The following is an 8093-nucleotide window of genomic DNA, read 5'->3' as shown; positions in this document are numbered from 1 at the left end:
GATTATTTAGGTACACACATCCCATGGAAAACACATTATATTTTATGGTGGTAGAAGATGTTGTTTACTTTATTAATTCTAGGGTGTCTCCAACCTTTGGGTTAGATTAAAAATTCCACCTTCCTAAACATTAGGAGTTAGATTGTCAATGGACATTTTGTAGGCAATTTGTTCTTGATTATCACAAAGGACCAACAATATTGTTATGTTATTACTATAGAGTGCTTGTAACCTTTATCTCGCACCTTAAGCACCCGTATATAATGGGTCAAGATTTAGTCCTATAAACACAGTTAAATGTTAAATTCTACATGGCTAGGCTCACTTCATTTGTCCTAGATTCAAGTGATTCAAGTCATCATGTTTCTAGGAATCCATTTTTTCTTTGAGGGATATTCATGGAGTATTTTGGAGGATATTTTTTAAAGGTTTCAATGAAATATTAAGAAGCGTTTACTTGAACCCTTCACATTATCTATTGGTTTTCAAATATGTACCATGTGTTGGAAATAGCTTATGTGTACACTTCATATTGGTTCCCCCAGAAGAAAGCCTATAACCAACTAAAAAAGGATATGCATAAATTTATTTTAGGCTAGGACTAACAAATGGTATCACTTCCAAAGTATCAATTGGAATATTTACTATTCTTCCATGTTATATGAGGGGCTTGGGATTATCAAGAATAAAATGGAGGCTCAAGTGCTCCACACCAAATGGGTGATTCAAGCTATTGAACATCAATAAGCTTATTAATACAAGTATCAATTGGAATATTTACTATTCTTCCATGATATATGAGGGGCTTGGGATTATCAAGAATAAAATGGAGGCTCAAGTGCTCCACACCAAATGGGTGATTCAAGCTACTGAACATCAATAAGCTTATTAATACCTTCTATGAAAATTATTTTAGTAGGGATGGATCAATGGTAATAACCTATTAAGGCCTTCCCTTTGAAAAGGTAGTGCTAATTCCCTGCAAGGTTAGACTTTTCATTAAGTATGTACTAGAATGCTTATGAGATGATTAAAACTCTCTTGCCTTAGAAAGAGTCTCCACTTAAATTATATTGTATTTCATCATTGTTTGTGTCTATTATTTCCAATATCATTTAGAGGGAGAGATTAGAGGAGGCTAATCATAAATATTTTTTAAAAAGGTATATAGTTAGGACAACAATTTTTTCATAGTTCTTCCAAGAGTTGGATTCCATGGCATAGCCTAGAGATTTTTTTTTTATTTTCTATTTATATATATATATATATATATATATATATATATATTTTATTTATTTATTTATTTTATTTATTTTATGTTATACATATATATATATATATATATATATATATATATATATATATATATATTTTTTTTTTTTTTTTTTTTTTTCTTCTGGGGTAACATTCATAATTATTTATGGATCATTTAAAGGGTAAATCCTAGAGTATCTTTAGCTCAATATTGGACTCTTAATTCCCCATATTTAATTATGTGACTAGAAATTGGGTGGGGGCACTATGTTTTGGTTTTTAAATCCAAGCATTTGGTACAAGTAGTTCTATTCTAATCCATACCTTAAAGGTAAATGCAATAAAAATTAGCTCTTATGCTCATGGCAAAGACATTGGTTTTATTTTCTCACAAATATTTGGAGACTAGTGATTGAACAAAATATTTCCTCACACCGGGATTCAAAACACATAGTTTCTATGATGTTGTTGCATGAAGAAATTGAAGCACATATTCCAGTTTTGTTCTCATTAGAGAAATTGTGAAGTCCAAATTGGGCCTCCTAAAGAATATTATAAAATAATAGTAGTGTTCTCACTTTGACAATGACCCTAAATTTTTTTTACCTATGTCAATTTTGGAGCCTACATTGTTGGGTTGTGTTATATTCCTTCCATGACTAGCCCACATAGTTAATCGGGGGGTTAGAAGGGGGGTGGAGCCCCCCATTCGTTGCACCGATTGTGAAGCAAGTGGGTCACAAGGGGTTTGAGAGGTGCAGGTAACCCCACTCTGTGGGGTCCGAGGTAGCGCCCAGGAAAATTTTGGTTTTGGAACCTATGTTAGGTTGGGCAGACCTACCTATGGTTTCTTACATGATTTTCACACATGTTTTTGGACGCGATGGTTTTTCGATCCATGGTTTTCGACACAATGATTTTCGGTCCATGGTATTGGATGCTTTGGCATGTATAAATATGTATTATAACATTGAAAGGAACATAATGAAAAATCAAGCTAGTAGTCCCAGTTTTGGCATCCACGGGAAAATCTATGTGTATATGTGTTTTATGTGTTATGCTCTCGCATTGTTTATTTTATGTGTTTTAGAATTCGTATGCAGGTAATTTCTGTATGGGGTTAAAACCTAAATTTGGTATTATAGTTGTTTTGGCTTCAAGGGGACACCTTTGTTACTCGGCAGTTTTGCTCAAGCCTGTGGTAGACCATGTTTAGTGGGAGATGTGCGAGATTGATTCTGGTGGTGAAAGAAGATGGCAAGCAGTGGAAAGATAGAGATCAAGAAATTTAATGGTTAGAGTTTTAAGTTGTGGAAACTCAAGATGGAGGATCTGTTGGTGGATAAAGATTAGTGGATCGCAGTAGATCCGAGTTCTAAACCAATGGGAGTGTCCAATGAAGAATGGAAGAAGTTGGATCAAAAGGCAAAGAGCACAATACGATTGTGTGTCTTAGATTCATTATTGCTGAATGTATCAGGGGAAGCTATGGCGAAGGCTTTATGGGACAAGTTAGGGACTTTGTACCAATCTAAGTCTTTGGTGAATAAAATGTTCCTATGGAAAAAGCTGTATAACCTGAGGATGAAAGATGGAGACTCGGTGACAGAGCATCTGAACGCATTTAATACTGTGGTAAGTCAGTTAGCATCTATTGATATTAAAATTTCAAATCAAGATAAGTGCATCAATTTGTCGTGTTCTCTACCAAATTCATGGGATAGTCTGGTTATTGCAATAGGTATCAATGCAACTGCCTTGCAGTTTGATGAAATATTCTCATCCTTCCTGACGGAGGAGATGAGACGGAAAAATATGGAGAGCTAGAATGGTGATGCCTTGTCTGTACGAGGATGGTCCCAGAACAGAAATAAAAAGAAGTCATTGAGTGGGAGATCTAAATGTAGAGGGAGATATAAATCTCCAGGAAAACCTGTAAAGGTGGCGTGCGAGAAATGTGGAAAGGAAGGGCACTACAAAAGGGACTGTAAATCTAAAGCTCCTGATAAAGGAAAAGGATCTGATGATGCTCCTTCTATAGAGGTGAAAACCACCTCACATGAAGGTGGGGATATGTACTTGGCTTCTTCAAGTAGAAATGTAGATCATGAGGAATGGTTGATTGACTCAGGTGCATCCTTTCACTTCAATCCCCATAGAGAGTAGTTCTGTGAGTATGAGAAATACAATGGTGGTGATTTCTTCTTAAAGGATGATAGGAAGGCTAGAATGGTTGGTCACGGAGAAGTAAAGTTGAAGTTTTAGGGTGGAAGGGTTAAAACACTTCTGGGTGTTCTGCATATTCTTGCATTGGCTAGAAATCTGATTTATGCAAGCAAATTGGATGATGCAGGTGTAAAAATAGTGTTCGAGAAGGATACCTGAAAGATGGTTCAGGGAGGACTGGTATTGATGCGGGTTTTTCGTATTGGAACTCTATACAAGCTGCAAGGTAGCACGGTTGTTGATGGGTGCAATAGTTCTGTGGTTCCTGAAAGTGGAGAAGAAAATCTATTGGTCTCTGGAGAGAAGACCATGCTATGGCATCAAAGGCTTGGACATATTTGAGAGAAGGGCCTTCAAATACTTCATGGTAAAGGTATGGTAGAAGGTATGAGTAATAGCTCTCTGGATTTTGATTTCTATGAGAATTGTGTATACGAGAAGCAGAATCGTGTGAGTTTCCCCTCTGGTGGTAAGAGGGCGAAACATATATTAGAGCTTGTGCATAGTGATGTGTTTGGACCTATGAAGGTTCCATCACTAGGTAAGTTTGTGTACTATGTATCATTTATAAATGACTTCTCAAGGAATACATGGATATATTTCCTTAAGAAAAAATCTAAAGTCTTTGATAGGTTTAAAGAATCCAAGGCTCTGGTGGAAAACCAGACAGAGAAGAAGATAAAGGTTCTGAGGACAGATAACGGTGGAGAGTTTTGCAGTAAGGAATTTTAAGAATTCTGTAAGAAGTGTGGTATAGCATGGCAAAAGACTACTCCATATACACCTCATCGAAATGGAGTTGCAGAAAGAATGAACAAGACGTTGATGGAAAGGGCAAGAAGCATGCTTAGTGGTGCCAGGTTAGGACAGGAATTTTGGGCAGAGGTGGTGGAGACAACATGTTACCTTGTCAATAGATCACCTTTATTAGCATTGGAGGATAAAACTCCATAAGAGGTATGGATTGGTAAGAAACACTCTCTTTCACATCTGAGGGTATTTGGATGTGATGCATATGTACATGTTCCAAAGGAGAAATGAACTAAGTTGGATAGTAAATCTGAAAGTTGTATCTTTATTAGGTATAAGGATGGTTTAAAGGGTTATAAGCTTTGGAACCCAGTAACAAGGAAGGTTGTGTACAGTTGAGATGTTGTGTTGATAGAGGTGAAAGATTTTATTAAACATGAAGTCCAAAAAAAGGAACCTGAGAAGATAGAGTTTTAGCTAAAGAAGGAAGAATCAAACTCTACAACAGAGCAGGGATCAGAAGATGAAGAGCCACAAACTCTGGGTGTGAGAAGATCAGTTCGAGAAAGAAGGAAGCCAGAAAGGTATATTCCACCTGCTTTCTGTTCAAATTTTTGTTTTTCTATTACTGATGATGATCCCAGAACTTTGAAGGAAGCAGTAGATTTAAAGGATGGAAAACTCTAGAAAGAGGCCATGGTTGATGAAATGGCATCTTTGCACAAAAATAAGGCTTGGGATCTAGTGGAGTTTCTATTGGAAGGAAACCCATTGGCAACAAATGGGTGTTCAAGAAGAAGACAAATGCAAAAGGAAAGGTGGAGAAATACAAAGCTTGGTTGGTAGAAAAAGGTTATTCCTAGGTGCCGGGAATTGATTTTGGTGATATTTTTTCTCCTGTCGCCAAGGTAACTTCTATTAGATTACTTTTATTTATTGTTGCTGCTTTTAATTTTGAGGTAGAACAAATGGATGTGAAGACAACATTTCTTCATGGGGATCTGGAAGAGGAAATCCACATGAAGCAACCTAAAGGCTTTGCGGTGAAGGGTAAGAAAGAACTGGTATGCAGGTTAAAGAAGTGTCTGTATGGGTTAAGATAGTCACCAAGGATGTGGTATCAGAAATTTGATATATTTATATAGGGACTTGGCTTCACCAGAAGCAAAGCAGATCACTGTGTGTATTTTAAATTAATTGGTGGCTATACTATTTATTTGGTATTGTATGTGGATGATATGTTGCTAGTTGGAAATGACAAAGAATTATCCAGGATTTGAAGACCCAATTGTCCTCCAAATTCGACATGAAAGATCTTGGTGCTGCAAACTATATTTTGGGCATGGAAATTAAAAGAGATCGGGCAAAGAGGAAGCTCTGGTCAAACCAGAGGAAGTATGTCAAGACAATATTGCAGAGATTTAATATGCAGGATAGTAAATTGGTGAAGGTTCCTATTCCTGTAGCTGTAAAGTTATCTACTAAACAGTGTCCCAAGACACAAGAAGAGTAAGAGGACATGTCCTGTGTTCCATATGCAAGTGCAGTCGGTAGCCTAATGTATGCAATGGTATATACTAGACTAGACATTGCACATGTAGTGGGAGTATTGAGCAGGTTTATGTCAAATCTAGGAAACGAGCATTGGACAGCAATGAAGCGGGTTTTCAGGTATTCGTGTGGTAGTAGTGATTATGATTTTTGCTACCAAGGAAGACTAGGATTGGATAGAGTGTTGGATATTCGTGGCTTTGCTGATGTAGACTGGGCTAGAGATCTATAGAGGCAGTTAGTTGGATGAGTAAGAAACAATTTGTAGTGGCACTATCAACTATAGAGGCAGAATACATGGCAGCCACTCATGCAAGCAAGGAAGCAGTTTGGTTGCAGAGATTGTGTTCAAGTATGGGGTTAGTATAGGGAGCTATAAGGATAGACTGTGACATACAAAGTACAATTTTCTTGGCAAAGAACCCTGCATATCATTCAAAGACAAAACACATTGATGTTCAGTATCACTTTGTGAGGGATATGATAGAAGAAAAAAAGGTGTTGCTAGTAAAGGTGGACACTTTGAAGAATATTCCAGATGCATTGAAAAATCTGTGAGCTATGAGAAGTTCTGTTGGTGTAGAGAAACAATGGGCATTTCAAGGCTAGATAAATGATTAAGCTCTCTTGTGGTCCCCTGTGGAAAGAAAACAACAAGTGGGAGAATGTTAGGTTGTGTTATATTCTTTCCACGACTAGCCCACATAGTTAATCAGGGGGTTAGAGAGGGGGTAGAACCCCCAATTCATTGCGCCGATTATGTAGTTGGGGGGGGGGGGGGTCATGGGGGTTCAAGGGGTGCAGGTAACCCCACTCTATGGGGTTCGAGGCAGTCCCCTGGAAAATTTTGGTTTTGGAACCTATGTTAGGTTGGGTAGACCCACCTATGGTTTTCTGCATGATTTTCGCACATGTTTTTGAACACGATGGTTTTTCAGTACATGGTTTTGGACGCGATGGTTTTCGGTCCATGGTATTGGATGCTTTGGCATGTATAAATATGTATTATAACATTGAAAGGGGCATAATGAAAAATCAATTTGGTAGTCCTGGTTTCAGGATCCAGGGGAAAATCTCTGTGTATATGTGTTTTATGTGTTATGCTCTAGCATTGTTTATTTGATGTGTTTTAGAATTCGTATGTAGGTAATTTCTGTACGAGGTTAAAACCTACATACATTGACTCTCATTTGAAGCTCCTTTGTGTCATCGTGTTGTTTTATTTGCTATTCGTATGTTTTCTCCTAGTGTCACATACTCCCAAGTCAATGTTTCCTAAGCATTGTCACTTAACCATTAGAAGCGCTTGAGTTAGTTATTCCATGGTTGGGTGAAATCATCACTTATATTAACTTAGAAACTTTCCTTCTCACCATGCACACACTTGAAAAACACTCAAAAGCACAAAAAAAAAACACAAAAGAAAGAAAATCACTCACAAAAGCAAAAGTGCACTCCAAGTTGGTGAAGACATGCGCTCAATTTGAGTGCACTCCTTTAGGCTGAAGAAGTGCACCCTCCTTGAGTGCACTCCATGATGAGCAAGTGCACCATACCTAAGTGCACTCCTTCATGCCCAAGACATGCACTCTTCCTTAGTGTATGAATGAGCCATATTGTTGCATGTGGCCACACCCCTAGAAAATATGAGCCCACTTAACTTCTCTTTAATAATAATTCACTCATCGACAAGTGGCGATCATACATGAATCAATTTTGCATGTAAAATTATTTAAATTAACCTAGTTAATCATTCTCATCTTATCTGAGCGCATAGCTGGAGATCAAGAAACTCTTCATCAACCTGTGCCACAAGTAAGTTTTTCATGTCGAATCTTTTCATTCCCTTTCATGACTTTGCTATCATTCTTTCTTTTCTTCATGTTGTTTCTCGGTCTTTCAGTTAGTTTGTTGGCATTTATGTTCAATCTTCATGTTGTAATTGTTAATATGTTGCCACATGTATAAACTCTTCACATTGTTCAACCTTTAATATTCCCCCATGAATGTGACAACATATATATAACCTGGTAGATGTTTCTTCTCCTCATATTTTCATCAAATCTTCCTTTTAAAACTTGTTTTTGAGTTTCCAATAGGTAGAGCACACATTTATACCTTGAAGCTCGATCAACCTTAAAAATTGCACCTAAAATGACAAATTTTTTCTCTTGAATGTAGTTCTTCACCATGAAGAGTTGCACCCTCCCTGTAGAAATTCCCACTCTAGATCAACAGATTATGCAATATAATAAAGCAAAATACAAGATCTAATTCTACTACAAACTTTGCAGGAGCTTGATCGAATATGA

This window comes from Pinus tabuliformis, chromosome 6, assembly GCF_031772625.1.
Source record: "Pinus tabuliformis cultivar Carrire ecotype Pingquan chromosome 6, CPIR1, whole genome shotgun sequence".
NCBI lineage: Eukaryota > Viridiplantae > Streptophyta > Pinopsida > Pinales > Pinaceae > Pinus > Pinus tabuliformis.
The sequence above is the reverse complement of the archived record's forward strand: the minus strand, read 5'-3'. Positions refer to the sequence as shown.